Source organism: Vulpes vulpes, chromosome 9 (genome assembly GCF_048418805.1).
Source record: "Vulpes vulpes isolate BD-2025 chromosome 9, VulVul3, whole genome shotgun sequence".
NCBI lineage: Eukaryota > Metazoa > Chordata > Mammalia > Carnivora > Canidae > Vulpes > Vulpes vulpes.
The window spans coordinates 44,009,456-44,026,815 of record NC_132788.1 but is presented as its reverse complement, the minus strand read 5'-3'; positions in this window follow the sequence as shown (position 1 = coordinate 44,026,815).

Sequence of the window (17,360 nt, the reverse complement as noted above, 5' to 3'; positions counted from 1 at the left end):
AGAAATGTCTGTTCATGTCTTCTGCCCATTTCTTAACTGGGTTATTTATCTCTTGGGTGTTGAGTTTGTTAAGTCCTTTATAGATTTTGGATACTAGCCTCTTATCCACTATATTATTTGCAAATATCCTGTACCATTCCAAAAGCTGCCTTTTAGTTTTGATTGTTTCCTTCACTTTTTATCTTGATGAAGTCCCAATAGTTCATTTTTGCTTTTGTTTCCCTTGCCTCCAGCAATGTGTCTAGTAACAAGTCGCTATGGCCAAAGACAAAGAGACTGCTGCCTATGTTCTCCTCTAGGATTTGGATGGTTTCTTGTTTCACATTTCATTTCTTTTCATCCATTTTGAATTTATTTTTGTGTATAGTATAAGAAAGTGGTCCATCTTCATTCTTCTGCATGTCACTGTACACTTTTCCCAAAACTGTTTGTTGAAGAGACTTTTTTTCCATTGGATAGTCTTTCCTGCTTTGTCAAAGATTAGTTGACCATATAGTTGTGGGTCCATTTCTGGGTTCTCTATTCTGTTCCACTGATCTATGTGTCTGTTTTTGTGTGTCAATACTGATAATTACAGCTTTGTAATAAAGCTTGAAGTCTGGAATTATGATGCTTCAGCTTCAGTTTTCTTGTTCAAAACTACTTTGGCTACTCAGGGTCTTTTTTGGTTCCATATAAATTTTAGGATTGTTTATTCTACCTCTCTGAAGAAACGTTCTTGGTATTTTGATAGAGATTGCATTGAATGTGTAGATTGCTTTCGGTAGTATAGATATCTGAACAATATTTGTTTTTCCAATCCATGAGCATGGAATGTTTTTCCATTTCTTTGTGTCTTCAATTTCTTTCATAAGTTTTCTATAGTTTTCAGAGTACAGATCATTTGTCTTTTGGTTAGGTTGATTCCTAGGTATTGTGTGGCTTTTGATGTAATTGTAAATGGAATCAATTCCTTGACTTCTCTTTTTTTTTTTTCCTTGACTTCTCTTTATGCTGCTTCATTATTGGTATATAGAAACGCAACAGATTTCTGTATATTGATTTTATATCCTGCAACTTTGCTGAATTCACATATCAGTTTTGGCAGTTTTTTTGGTGTAGTCTTTTGGGTTTTCTACATAGTGTATCATGTCATCTGCCCAGAGTGAAAGTGTGACTTCTTCATTGCTGACTCAGATGCCTTTTATTTATTTTCGTTGTCTGAGACCGGACAGCCCTGTCATATTCCTAACTTCAGGGGGAAGCTCGCATTTTTTCCCACTGAGCATGAAATTAGCTGTGGGACTTTCATATATGGCCCTTATGATGTTGAGGTATGTTCCTTCTATTCCTATTTTCTTGAGGGCTTTTATCAAGAAAGGGTGCTGTATTTTGTCAAACGTGTTTTCTGCATCTATTGAAAGGATCATATGGTTTTGATCCTTTCTTTTGTTAATGTGGTGTATCATTTTGATTGATTTGCAGATAGAAAACACCCCTGCAGCCCAGAAATAAATCCCACTTGGTTGTGGTAAACTATTTTTTTTAATATACTGTTGGATTTTATTTGCTACTATCTTCTGAAAGTTTTTGCATCCATGTTGATCAGGGATATTGGTCTCTAATTCTTTTTAGTGGGGTCTTTGGTTTTGGAATCAGTATAATGTTGGCTTCACAGAATGAGTTTGGAAGATTTTGTTCCATTTCTATTTTTTGGAACAGCTTCAGAAGAGTAGGTATTGTATTAATTCTTCTTTAAACGTTTAGTAGAATTCCCCTGGGAAGCCATCCAGCCCTGGACTCCTGTTTGTTGGGAGATCTTTGATTACTGATTCAATTTGTTTGTTAGTTATAGATCTGTTCAAGTTTTGTTTCTTCCTGCTTTAGTTTTGATAGCTTTCCTGTTTCTAGGAATTTATCCATTTCTTCCAGATTGCCCAATTTGTTGGCATATAGTTTTTCATAATATTCTCTTATAATTGTTTGTATTTCTGTGGTGTTGGTTGTGATCTCTCTTTCACTCATGATTTTATTTATATGGGTCCTTTCTCTTTTCTTTTTAATAAGTCTGGCTAGGGGTTTATCAATTTTGCTAATTCTTTCAAAGAACCAGCTTCTAGTTTTGTTGACATGTTCTATTGTTTTTATTTATTTCTGCTCTAATACTTATTATTTCCCTTCTTTGCTGGATTTAGGTTTATTTGATGTTCTTTTTCAGCTCCTTTAGGTATAAGGTTAGATTGTATATTTGAGACTTTTCTTGCTTCTTGAAGAAGGCCTGTATTACAATATACAATTGTGTCTTCAATTGTATAAGTCAAGTCTTATGACTGCCTTTTCTGCATCCCAAAGATTTGAGACTGTCATATTTTCATTTTCATTTGCTTCCATGTATTTTTTTTCTTTTTTAATCTCCTAGTTAACCATTCTTTAGTAGGATGTTCTTTACCCTCCATGTATTTGTGGTCTTTCCAAATTTTTTCTTGTGGTTGACTTTAAGTTTCATAGTGTTGTGGTCTAAAAATATGAATGGTATGATCTCAATCTTTTTGTACTGGTTGAGGCCTAATTTATGACCCAATATGTGATTTATTCTGGAGAATGTTTCATGTGCATTCTGCTACTTTAGGATGAACTGCTCTGAATATATCTGTTAAGTCCATCTGGTCCAGTGTATCATTCAAAGCCATTGTTTCCTTGTTCATCTTCTGTTAGATGATCTATCCATTGCTGCAAGTTGGATATTAAAATATGTTACTGCTATTATATTATTATCAATGATTTTCTTTAAGTTTGTTATTAATTTATTCATATATCTGGCTGCACCCAAGGTGGGGGCATAAATATTTACAGTTGTTAGATCTTCTTGTCGGATAGCCTCCTTTATTATGAAATAGTGCCCTTCCTCATCTCTTGTAACAGTCTTTGGTTTAAAATCTTGTTTGTCTGATAAAAGTATGGCTACCCCAGCTTTCTTTTGATGTCATTAGCATGATAAATGGTTCTTCACTCCTTCAAATTTCAATCTGAAGGTGTCTTTGGATCTAAAATGAGTCTCTTGCAAGCAGCAAATTCATGGGTCTTGGCTTTTTACCATAGTCTTTTTTGCTTTTGGTCTTTCTTTCCCAAAGAATCCGCTTTAATATTACTTGCAGAGCTGGTTTAGTGTTTGTGAACTCCTTAATTTTTGCCTATCTTAGAAATCCTTTGTATCTCCTTCTATTCTGAATGACAGCCTTGCTGGATAAAGTATTCTTGACTGCATATTTTTCCCATTTAGCATGTTAAATATATCATGCCATTCTCTTCTGGACTACTAAGTTTTTGTGGATAAGTCTGCTGTTATCCTTATGCATCTACCCTTGTAGGTTTGTCCCTAGCAACTTTTAGAATTCTCTTTTTATCTTTGTATTTAGCAATTTCACTTTGATATGTTTTGTGTTGACCTGTTTTTGTTGCTTTTGAGGGGAGTTCTCCTTGCCTCTTAGACTCGAATGCCTGTTTCCTTCCCTAGATTAGGGAAGTTCTCAACTATAATTTGTTCAAATAAATCTTCTGCTCTTTTTCCTCACTCTCCTGAGACTCCTATGATATGGATATTATTGTACTTTATGGAATTGTTGAGTTCCCTAAGTCTATATTTATAATCTAATAGTTTTCTTTACCTCTTCTTTTCAGCTTCATTATTTTCCATAATTTTATCTTCTTTATTTTTTAAAACATTTTATTTATTTATTCATGAGACACACACACACACACACACACACACACAGAGGCAGAGACAGGCAGAAGGAGAAGCAGGCTCCACACAGGGAGCCTGACATGGGACTGGATCCCGGGTCTCCAGGAACACACCCTAGGCTGAAGGTGGCGCTAAACCACTAAGCCACTGGGGTTGACCTATCTTGTTTTGTTTTGTTTTTTTTTTCAAGATTTTTAAAAAAATTATGTACTTGAGAGAGAGAGAGCAGAGCAAGCAAGAACAGGAGTAGGAGGATAGGGCAAAGGAAGAAGGAGAAGCAGGCTCTTGGCTGAGCAGGAAGGCCATGTGGAACTTGATTCCAGGTCCCTGGGATCATGACATGAGACAAAGGTAGATGCCAAACCAACTGAGCCACCCAGGTGCCCCATAATTTTAACTTCTATATCACCTATTTGTTCCCCTGTTTCTTGCATATTCATGGTGATTACTTCCAGTCAGGTTTGCATCTCAGTTATAGCACCTTTTTTTTTTTTTTTTTTTTTTTTTTTTTTTTTTTTTTTTGGCCTGACTAGTTTTTGGGTCTTCTATCCTGCAGTGTTTCTCTGGTGTCTTCAATGCTTTTTCCAAACCCAGCTAGTATTCTTATGATTGTTCTAAATTATTTCACAGATATATTGCTTAAATCTGTTTTGAGCAAATTCCTAGCTATGATTTCTTCTTGATCTTTCTTTTGGGGAGAATCCTTCCATCTTGTCATTTTGTCTAGGTTTCTTTTGGCTGTTAATGAAAGCCTGTTTGTTTCCTGTTCCTGAGATTAATGCTATATTAAGAAAGGGGTCCTACACTGTCCAGGGCCTTGCACTTCAGGAAATATTTCTGGTGTATGCTATGTGCACTCTACTGTTGGTTTCTGGCTGCTATTTCCCACAAGCTAGTCCTCTTCAGAGTTCCTCTTTGCTTTCATTGGGGAATGTTTGGACCTTTAACTAGGTATGGTTTGATTTGTTTGTTAACATGAGCCTCCACTTCCCTTTCCCAGTGCAGACCCAGTTTCGCAATCACCCAAGACCCCTGCACCACAAAGAGAGATTTAGTTGTAGGTTTTCTTCATTCAGCACTTTGAATATATCATGCCACTCCCTTCTGGCCTCCAAATTTCTGCTTAAAAATTAGCTCATAGCTTGAGGGATTTCCCTTGAATGTAAATTTTGGCTTCTCTCTTGCTGGTTTAAAAATTCTCTCTTTGCTTTTAAACTTTGACATTTTCATTATTTTATGTTGTGATGTGAACCTCACCATGTTTATCTTGTTTGGAACTTCTTTGCTTCCTGATCCTGGATGTCTATTTCCTTCCCCAGTTTAAGGAAGCTTTTAGCAATTATTTCTTCAAATATATTTCTGCCCCTTTCTCTCTTTTCTCCCTCTGGGACCCCTATCATGCAAATGTTTGTTTGCTTGACGTTGTCCAAGAGATCCCATAACCTATCCTAAGTTTTTAAATTTCTTTTCCTTTTTGTTTTTTCAGTTTGAGTGCTTCCTATTACCCTGTCTTCCAGATCGTTGATCCATTCTTCTGCATCCATTAATCTGTTGATTCCTTCTAGTGTATTTTTTATTTTATTTATTGTAGTCTTCAACTCTGACTGGTTCTTGTTTATATTTTATACCTCTTTGTTGAAGTAGAGTTCCTCATCTACTCTCCAGTCTGGTGTGCATCTTTACAATCATTGCTTTAAACTCTTTATCAGTGCTATATCTCCATTCATTTAGTTGGGTCCTCACCCTGGGTTTTATTTTGTTCTTTCATTTGGAACATATTCCTCTTTTCCCCATTTTGCTTGACTTTCTGTGTTTGTTTCTATAAATTAGGTGGAACAATAATTCTCCTAAGCTTGAAGCAATGGTCTTTCATATGGTCATCCCTTGTGTAGGCTGTGTGTGCTTGGTGACTTTCTCTGGCTGGCTGGAATTGTGGGTTAAATGGGACACTCTGACCTGGAGCTGCCCTAGTGGGATGGCTGGAGCTGAAGTGTGCATTGCCAGAGCAATTCAGTGGCTTTCCATGCAGAGGATGCCCTGGCAGGACACCCAAAGTGAGTATAAACTGGAGGGCTTTCAGGGCTCTATGTGCAAAGACACCCTGGAAGGACTACAGAAGCTAAGTGGGTATAATCTGGAATGTTCTGGGACTCTCTACATGGAGGGTGCCCTTGCAAGTGGCTGGAGCCAAGGTGGGGCACAGGCTGGGGGTCCTGGGCTTCTCTGAGTAGGAATCACCCTGGCAGGACAATTGTAGCTGAGGTGGGCATAAGCTGGGGCAATCCCAGGGCTCTCTGCACAGAGGATGCCCTGATAGGACAGCTAAAGCTGAAATGGGTGCAAGTTGGAATGTCCTGGGGCCCTTCACACAGAGGGTAGAAGGACAGGACAGCTGAAGCTGAGGTAAGTACAAGCTGGAATATCCCAAGGTGCTCAGCACAGGGGGTCTCCTGGTAGGGTGTCTGGAGTCAAGGAAGATATGAGCCAGAGATTCCTATGACATTATGTGTAGGGAACACCCTGGTGGGGTGTGGCTCCAGCCAAAGCAGGTATAAGCTGGGAAGTTCTGGAGCACTCTTCCCTAGGGGTGTCCTAGTAGGTCATCTGGAGCTAAATTGGTGCAGGCCTGGAATGTTCCAGGGTGCTTTGTGTTTGTATCAATTTGGCATGGCAGCTGGACCTGTAGTGAATGCTGACCATGATTTTCTCAGTGTACACTACCCTGCAACCACCTTGGTGGGATGTCTGGGGCTGGTGTAATCTACAGACCTAGGATTCACTGAGGCGGTAAGCCAGTTAGGGTGCTCAGATTCTGCTCCAGTCCAAGACATCAAAGTGGAGGGGGAACAGAAATGATGGTACTTGTTAGCCTTTCTGATCCAGAGAGAATTCCAGCAGCAACTCCACTGTTTGGCAGGGTTCTACGGCTAATTTCTTTATATTCTAGTTACTCTTTTGAACTGAGGCTTTTTTTTTTCCTGTGCTCCAAGGCAGACAAATATGCTTATGGTTCCTTGGTACTGTCTCTCCCCACTGCAGGTCACTGCATCTAGGTTGGAGGTTCTCTTTGTTACTTTGTCTTTTTCTTGCCTTTATCTTTTGTTGTGCAGAATCTGTTTAGTCAGCCTTCAGTTTTTCTTCAGGAGAAATGTAGATTCAGCTGGTGTAGATTTGGTGTGTCTATGGAGAAGATGAGCTCAGGATCTATGTAAGTAGTCATCTTGGATCAGAACTCTCCTAGACTGGGAGATTTAAATTTACTTATCTTTGTTTGTTGATTATTTTTTTGCCTGCTCACACCTGCTGTTGAAACCCTCTAGTGAGTTTTTCATATCAATAATTGTACTTTTTAGCTCAAGAATTTTTGGTTGGTTCCTATTTATAATTTCTCTCTCTTCATTGATAATTTCTATTTATTTGTGCAATGATCCCCTGGATTCCATTAGCTCTTTGTGTTGCTTCCTTTAGTTCTTTGAGTACATTTAAAACAGTTGCCTTAGTCTTTGTCTATCAAGAGTACTGTCTCTGCTTCCATAGCGACCTACCTCTTATTGAGCAAATCTTTGACTCTAGATTGATCTGTTTCTCCATATTTCAAGGTGTCAGTTTTCCCTGTGACCTCAGTTCTTTGCAAAGTTGTTGATTTTCAGTTTGCTGACTTTTCTTTCTTTGTTTGTAAGCCTGGATATGATGACTTTTAAGTAATTTGCATGTTGGAGCTGAAACTGGAAATTTCTTCCCATTTTATTTTATTCCCTTTTCCTCCATTTTTTCTTTCTTTCTTTTCTTTTCCCTGTCTTCCTTTTGGTAACTTGAAAATATTTTTAGAATTACATTTTGATATTTTATAATGATTTTGAGTAAATCTATCTGTACCAGTTTCTTTTTTTTTTAGTTCTTGCCTGAGTTATTCAATTATATATATATAATATATACTATATATATATTGTATATACAATTATAATTATATATATTCAATTATATATACAATTATATATTCAATTATATATACTAACATGTAATGCATAATACATGTTATATATTCATATATACACATACACATGTACAACCAAAGTTGTAGTACCTGTATTTTCTAGTTTCCTAGTTTTTATGTTTGATGCTTTGATGTCTTGGGGTCTTGCTGATCTTGGAAGGACTGCCCCTGCCAGGGCTTGCTAATTCCTAAAGAAAGCAAATGTTTCACCTGTAGATGTGCCTTTCATATGCAAACTAACCAATCCAGAGCCAAACCTTCCATCACCTCCTTTATCTAACTCTAGACTACTATCCACCTGTCCTCGCCACCCCAGGGCAGGATACCATACAGCTCAAGACAGCTCCTACACCCCAGAACTCACTGAAATTATTCAAAGTAGTGAATACCATGCCTGCTGTCTTATGCTTCTTTGCTTTGCTTTTCCCACAGAAACCACAATAAAGGCTCTTGCCCACATTTTCTCTGCCTCCTGACCAACCATGGGTCTTCCCCATGTCGCCCTGCATAATGTGCCAAGCCTCCTGTTTCTAGGGATCTGTAAGTATAAAAACTTCTTTCATGGCAGTCCTGTTGATGCCTATGTGTCTTACCATACCTGATGAAAACTAATCCTGGGTACTGTTAAAATAGCAGTCTACTACTGTTGACATTTACCAGTTAGAACGCACTTAGAATCCCTACCTCTTTTTACACCCTTTTAATTGTTCCAATTTATATAATGTGTCTCAAGTATCTCCTCTACATACATTTAAAACTACCTAGAAATTACTATAATTTTGGTTTTAACCATAAAATATCATTTAGAAAACTGAGTAAGAAAATTACCCCTATATTTATTCTTTCTATCATTTTTCATCCTTCCAGGTATACCAAGAGTCTTTCTATTATCATTTCCTTTCTGTTTAGAGGACTTCCTTTAGCCACTCTTCTTTTAGCATTTGAAAAGTGTTGTGTCACTTGCTTCTATTCTCTATGATGTTTAATGAGAACTTGCAGTCATTCAAGTAGTTTTTCCATAGAGGTAGAAGTCATTTATCTAAGATTAACTGTAATGTATCTTGGTCTGTAATTCTTTGGGTATATCCTATTCTGGATTTGCTCAGCTTCTTGAATCTATAGTTTTATGTCTTTTGCCAATTTAGGAAGTTTTCATCCAGTGTGTCTTTGAATACTTTTTTGAATTTCACCCTCTTTCTATGCTTCTTCTTGGACCCCATGACAAAAAAAAAAAAAAAAATGTTTGAACCTGTGCTGTAATCCCAAAGATCTGAAGCTCTGTTCATCTTTTCTTCTCTTTTCTTTTTTGAGTGTATTTTATTTCTGCTGTAGCACTGGGTAATTTCTGGTATTTCTAATATTGTTCTTTTATTCACTGATTCATTCTGTTTACTCTGCTTTTGAGCCCATCCACTGTGTTTTTTGCTCTACTTGTATTTTTCAGTTTTAAGTTTTTTATTTGGTTATATCTAGTATCTTTTATTTCTTGAAGACTTTCTACTTATTTCATTCTATTTTTTCACAATTGCTCAATGAAACATTTTTGTAATAATAACTTTAGAAATCTTTGGAAAGTAATTCTAACATTCCTGTCATCTTGTTTGCATGTATTTGTTTTTTGTTTTCCTAATTCAAGTTTAAATTTCCTGATCTTTGTATGATAGACTAGTGATATTTCCATTGAAATCTGGTTATTTAAATATTATATTATGATATTTTAGGTATTTTTAAACCTTCAATTTCAGCTGAAGGTTTTTAAACCTTCAGCTAACTCCCTCTATACCACTCTGGCAAGAAAAAAGAGGAAAGGTGATCCTGTTGCATTACTGCCAGGTAGGGTAGAAGTTGAGGTTCCCCATTTGGCTTCTTTTGACACACAAAGGGGTGAGAGTCTTCTAACTACTGCTATCAAGGGTTGGGAGCTTGTGCTTCCTGAACCCTCTCCACTGATGTCACTTTGGCTGAGAAGGTTAAGAGTCTTGTTTCTGTTCCCCTCATGGCCTCCACTTCTATCACAGGGGAATGGGTGTTGGTGAACATCCTCACTCTGTACTAGGCCTCTAACAGTTTTCCTGTGTGTGGGAGAGGAGGAGTTTCATTACTTCTATGTGAAAATGGAATTCTAGTCTCTCTGCAGTGGTTTCCACTGATATTATGGGACTGAGGGGAACTTCATACCATATACTGGGGATGAAAATCTCAGCTTTGTACTTAGCTTTCTTTGATGGCACCCCACAGTGAGGATGTCTTAGAGCACCTCATTACAGCATGGAAAGGATGGAAGTCTGGGTTCCTCACTTTGCCTTCATGGGCAAGGATGAGAGTGGGTCTCTGCCATATTTTCTGTGGCATTTGGCTAGTAATTTTTTTTTTTTTTTTTTTTAGAGAGAGAGTGAGTAGGGGAAGGGGCAGAGAGAGAATCTCAAGCAGACTCTGCACTGAGATGGGACTCCATCTCATGGCCCTGAGATCATGACCCAAGCCCAAATCAAGAGTTGGATGCTCAACCAATTGAGCCACCCAGATGCCCTGAAGAGTTTCTGGTCTTGCTAGGCATCCTCCTTTCCTGTTTTTTTGTGTTGTTGTTTTGTTTGGCTAGAGAGACCAGGCTTTTGTTGGGGCTTGTCTTGTCTTACAAGACAACTTACAACTCTTTCTGAGTTGCCAACTACATTAGCTCCAACTCTGCAATATATGAGGCAAAAAGAAAATCCATGAAACTTACCTCTGTTTTATTCCTTTGGTCCCAAAGTCTCTAGCTGTTATGCCTCTCCTTTTCACATCCCAGAGTCTTCTTACATTTGGTTACAATGTAACCAAATACAAAGTCAAGAGTTTTTAGTTGCACTTAGCAAGAGGAATAGGAGAAAGTTTATCTATTCCATCTTCCCCAAAGAAGTTATAATCTCATTTTTTACATGTAAATCACTGCAATTTTGGAGTTTAATCTTCATAAGTAGACAATATGGACATAACTTTACTTTTTTTCCAGATGGCCATGTAGTTACATAAAATCCATTTTTGAAAAGCCTGTATTTTTCAACTTGATTCAAGATAAAACACTTAACAATCTCTATATTCATATGATTTTATATTTGTTTTCACCGGGCCATCTATTAATACACGTATATCATACTCTTAAATATTTGGAAATTATAATATTAATATAACATGTTTTATCTGGTAAGATAGCCTCCTTAATTTCTTTTCTATATATGAACTTACTGTCAACCTCACTAGTTCTAGAAAAACATCTGTTGCTGACTTTGCATGTATTAATTTAGAGAAATAAGAGTGGCATATTTTGATGATGAATCTTATTTTTAATGGTAGCAAAAGAAAAAATAAATATGTTTTGTTGCTATAATTTATTTCTTCAACTGACATTTTGTTGAAACCATAATCTATTCAAATTTTGTGCCCCAGTACCAACTATTTTGCTTTTCCATTTTTGTTCACTCTGAGGAAAGGATTGACCTTACAGGCATAACTTTAGAACTTTAGGCCTATTTCTCTATTCTATAGGAAAGTGTGTTTACTCTTAATTAAAATTTAAAATTTGTTTTTAAGATAAATGTTTATTTTTCCCATTAAGTTATGAAAGTTTTTCATATTTGAAAGTTTAACTTAACTTTTTAAAATTTACTTTGGAATCTTAGGTATTTGTCATTTAAGTAGCTATTAATCAACTGAGAAGGAACTTTTTGAAGACAGAAGCTGTGCCTTAATGACTTTTCTCTATAGAGTCTGTCACAGTACCTAGAAATTCCACAAATATTTAAGAAGTTGAATACTAATAATTCAACAAAATATATGATAAATTCATGCAGACAGTAAATATCAACAGAGATGAAGGAGAAAAAAAATAGTTTCAAGCAGTGGTTTTTATGGTGAAAGGTTGTACCAACAAGGTGGAATTTAAGCTCCTCTTTAAAGAATGAGTTAAAGTTATAGAGGCAAGATGAAGAGGAAGATAATTTCATTTGGAGGTAGTGTGAATGTAAGCACAAACAGGAAAGTACCAGGCACTTTGAAACTATTAGTAGCCAGGAATAAAGGGCTTATAGAGACGAACACCTAAAAATAAAGCTGAAAATGCATGTTACAGCTGACTAGGGAATTGTACTTTATTCTATGTGCAATAGTGATCCTCTACTGGAGCTTTATTCTTTATGTGATTAGAAGTACTTCATTCTATGACATCTGGCACTTAACATTTGAGACCAATTTTTATTTCATTAACCTGCTAGTATTTTTAAACAAAAAATACACTTTGTTAGTCTTGTTAGATCTTGTTATGAATAATGTCCTACAGAAACAAAACAAACAAAACTCCTTATTGTTACATCTTAATAGCCTATCCTTATAATAAAAACATAAAAAACCTTAAAGGTAGAACAAAATCAGTTCAATAACATGTCCTAATGGTGATGTGTTATTCGTAATAGATTTTTTAATTCTTTGGAAATTAATCTCTTTATCCTGCTTAAAATGGGTTTTAAAAGACACACATTGGTGGTTAAAATATTGGATTCTGGGTGGCCCGGGTGGCTCAGCGATTTAGTGCCACCTTCTGCCGGGGCTGTGATCCTGGAGACCCGGGATTGAGTCCCACGCTGGGCTCCCTGCATGGAGCCTGCTTCTCCATCTCTCTGTGTCTCTGCCTCTCTCTCTCTCTCTCTCTCTCTCTCTCTCTGTGTGTGTGTGTGTGTGTCTCATGAATAAATAAATAAAATATTATAAATAAATAAATAAAATAATAAAATAAAATCTTGGATTCTTCTTCTGACTGCCTGGGTCTAAACCTTATCTCTGTTACTCCCAGACATAAACTTGAACAAGCTATTTAAACTCTTTCAGCAACAATTTATTCATCTAAGAAAATGAAGTTGATAATTGTATTTGTTTACTGCATAAAAGTTATTGCAAATGTAGGTAGTTTAAAATACTACCTTTTCCCCCCAAATATTTATTGTGATAAAATACATAAAACTGACCATTTTAACCATTTCTAAGTGTACAGTAAAGTGTTATTATATATATTCCTAGTATAATACAACCGTCATGACCACCCATCTACATAAATCATTTAATCTTGTGAAACAAATTTAGTATCATTAAACAATAACTTCCCATTCCCCAGCCCCTGGAAAATACTGTCCTGCTTTCTGTCTCTATAATTTTGACTATTCTAAGTACCTCATATAAGTGCAATTATATAGTATTTGTCTTTTTGAGACTGGCTTATTTCACTTAGTGTGATGTCCTCAAGATTCACCCATTTGTGGGTGAATTGTATCATATTGCATTGAATATGATATTGAATTTTCTTCCTTTTTAAGGCTGAATAATATTCCATTGTATGTATATACTGCGGTTTGCTTATCCATTGATCAATTGACAGATACTTGGGTTGCTTCCATATTTAGCTGTTATAATTAATGGTACTTTGAACATGGATATACAAATATCTATTTGAGAAACTGCTTTCAATTCTTTTTGTATATATCCAGAAGTGGATTTGTTAGATCATATGGTAGTTCTGTTTTTAATTTTTGAGGGGAACTACCATACTGTTTTTTTGATAGCAACTATACCATTTTACATTCTTATCAGTAACATAAAAGAATTCCAATTTCTCCACATCCTTGCACCCAAATGCCCCTCAAGATTATTTTGGTTATTCAAAGTCTCTTCTGATTCCATATGACTTACACGCTGCATATTTCCATTTCTGCCAAAAAGTAAGAAAAAGTCATTGGGATTTTGATAGGGATCCATTGAATATGTAGATTGCTTTGAAAAATATTAACATTTTAAGAATATTAAGTTTTTTGGGACACCTGGGTGGCTCAGCGGTTGAGTATCTGCCTTTGGCTCAGGGGGTGATCCTGGAGTCCTGAGATGGAGTCTTGCATCGGGCTTCCCACAGGGAGCCTGCTTTTCCCTCTGCCTGTGCCTCTGCCTCTCTCTGTGTTTCTCATGAGTACATAAAATCTAAAAAAAAAAAAAAGAATAATAAGTTTTCCTAATCCATGAACATGGGATGTGTTTCCATTTATTTATGTCTTCTTTAATTTCTTCCAGATATGCTTGGAAGTTTACATTCTACAAGTCTTTCATCTCATTAGTTAATTCCAAAGTATTTTATTCTTTCTGCAGTTGTGGTAACTGGAATTGTTTTTGTAATTTCCATCCCAAATTGTTCATTGATAGCATGTAGAAATGCGACTGATTTTTGTGTTTTGCCTTTATATCCTGCTACTTATTAGTGTTAACTCTTTTTTGTGGAATCTTTAGAATTTTCCACATTTAAGATTATATCTGTGGACAGAGAAAATTTAATTCTTAATTTCCAGTTTAGATGCCTTTTTTTTCTTGCTTCCTTGCTCTGGGTAGAACTTCCAGTATGTAAAATAATGTGGTTAGACAAGGCACTCTTCCTGATCTTATAGGAAAAACTTTCAGTCTTTCACCAATGACTATGATATTCACTGTGAATTTTCCATATGTGTCTTTTATTATATTAAGGTAGTTTCCTTCTGTACCTCATTTTTTAGTGTTTTTTATTATAAAAGGGAATTGAATCTTGTCAGTGCTTTTTTTTCATCAGTTGAGATGATGATCATATCAGGGTTCTTTTCTTCATTTTGTTAATATGGTGTTTTATAAAGGTTTTTTTTAATATATTGAGCTGTATTTGCATTTCAAGAATAAATCTCACTTGGTAATGGTGCATAATCATAATATGCTACTGAATTCAGCTTGTAGGTATATAGCTGACTATTTTTGCATACATATTCATAAGGGATATTGGTCTGTAGTTTTCTTTTTTTCTTTTTTTTTTTTTTTTTTGTACTGTCTTCACCTGGCTTTGGTATCATTGTAATGCAGGCCTCATTGAAAGAGTTAAGAAGCATGCCTTCTTCTTCAATTTTTTGGAATATTTTGAGAAGAATTTGTATTAATTCTTCTTTAAATGTTTGGTGGAGGGCAGCCCTGGTGGCTTGCCAGTTTAGTGCCAACTTCAGCCTGGGGCGTGATCCTAGGGACCCAGGATCGAGTCCCACATCAGGCTCCCTGCATGGAGCCTGCTTCTCCCTCTGCCTGTCTCTCTGCCTCTCTCTCTCTCTCTCTCTTTCTCTCTCTCTCTCTGTCTCTCATGAATAAATAAACAAAATCTTTAAAAAAAAAATGTTTGGTAGAATTCACCAGTGAAGCCAACAGATCTAGACTTTTCTTGGGAGGTATTTGGGAGATATCCTAGTTGTAGATCTATTTAGATTTTCTATTTCTTTGTGATGTAGTCTCAATAGGTCTTATATTTCTAGGAATTTGTCCATTTCTTCTTAGTGATCTAATATATCGGTGTACACATTTTCATAGTGCTCCTTTATAATCCAATTTATTTCTATGATATTAATAGTAATGTGTTCACTTTCATTTCTGATTTTAGTAATTTAAATTTTCTGTCCTTTATTCTTAGTCCACCTAAAGGCTAAGCTAGTCAATTTTGTTGATGTTCTTAAAGAAACAACTTTTACTTTTATTTTTTTTCTATTCTTTTTATTCTCTATTTCCTTTGTGTCTTCTTCAATTTCCTTCATCAATGTTTTATAGTTTTCAGAGTACACCTCTTAGGTTAGGTTTATTCTCAGATATCTCGTTATTTTGGGTGCAATTATAAATGGAGTTGTTTTCTTAATTTCTCTTTCTGCTGTTTCATTATTAGCATGTAGAAATACAACAGATTTCCTTACATTGATTTTATATCCTGCAACTTTACTGAATTCATTTATCAGTTCCAGCAGGTTTTTTTTTTTTTTTTTTTTTTTGGTGTAATCATTCAGGTTCTCTCTATATATTATTATGTCATCTGCAAATAGTGAAAGTTTTACTTCTTCCTTACCAATTTAGATGCCTTTTATCAGGAACAATACGAAGATGTCTACTCTCACCACATTTATTCAACATAGTTTAGAAGTCTGAGAAATGGCAATCAGTCATACATCATACAGTCATACATACAATATATAATTAATTAATATTAATTTTTAATGTTTTTGCATTCCTACCTTCATACTGTCATTTTTGGTCTTTCTTTTCCAATATTAAAGTGACCCCTTTAATATTTCTTGCAGGGCTGATTTAGTGACCACAAACTCCTTTAGTTTTTATTTGTTTGGGAAACTATCTCCCTTTCTATTCTGAATGATAACCTTGCTGGGTAGAGTATTCTTGGCTGCAGATTTTTCCAATTTAGTACTTTGAATATATCATGACACTCTTGATTACTATGGCTTTATAGTAAATATGAAATGTGGGATTGTGATACTTTCAGGTTTTTTTTCTACTTTCTTAAGCTATTCAGGTTTTTGTTTTGTTTTGTTTTGTTTTTTGTAGTTCCATAAAAAATTTTAGCACTATTTGTTCTAGTCCTAGGAAAAATACTAATGATAATTTTTATAGGAATTGCATTGAAACTGTATATTGCTTGGGTAGTATGAACATCTTAATAGCATTAGTGTTTCCAGCCCATAAGTATGATATCTCTTTCCACTTGTTTGTATCATCAGTGTCTTATAGTTTCCAGAGTATAGGTCTCTCACCTGCTTGATTAAGCATATTCCTAGGTATTTATTCTTTTTGATGCAATTATAAATAGAATTATTTCTTTAATTTTTTGCTACTTCATTATTACTGTATAGAAATACATTTCCGTGTATTAATTTTTATCCTGAAACTTTATTGACTTCATTTATTAGTTCTACAGTTTTTTTGGTCAAGTCTTCAGGGTTTTCTATATATAGTATCATGTCATCTGCAGGTAGTAAGTTTTATTTTTTTTTCTTTCTAATTTGGTTGCCTGTTAGTTGTTTTTCTTGTCTGATTGATTCAGCTAGGACTTTCAGGGTTTTCTATATATAGTATCATGTCATCTGCAAGTAGTAAGTTTTATTTTTTTTCTTTCTAATTTGGTTGCCTGTTAGTTGTTTTTCTTGTCTAATTGATGCATCTAGGACTTCTAGTATTATGTTTCTTGTCTTGTTCCTGATATTAGAGGAAGAGCTTTCAGTTTTCGCCACTGAGCATCATGTTAATTGTGGGTTTGCCATATATAGCCTTTATTATTTTGAACTCTGCTCCCTCTAAGCCCACTTTGTTGAGAGTTTTTTTTAATCAACATTGAACTTGTCAAATGTTTTTTCTGCATTTATTGAGATGATGGTATGGTTTTTTAACCTTCATTTTGTCAATATGATTTATGACATTCATTGATTTATAGATATGGGACCACGCTTACATCTCTGAGATAAAACCCACTTGATTGTAGTGAATGATCCTTTTACTTTCATTGTTAAATTGGGTTTGCTAATATTTTGTGGAGGAGTTTCACATTTACATTTCTCAGGGATATTGGCTTATAGTTTTCTTTTTCTGCCCCCCCCCCCCACCTTTTTTTGTTAGTGTATTTGCCTGGTTTTGCATTAGCAAAATACTGGACAAATAGGATAAATTTGCAAGTTCTCTCTCCTCTATTTTTTGAGGGGAAGAGTGGAGAAGAATAGGTATTAATTCTTCTTTAAACATAGGGATCCATTATTTTTGCCTTAAACCTGTTTGTTTGACGTGCCTGGTTGGCTC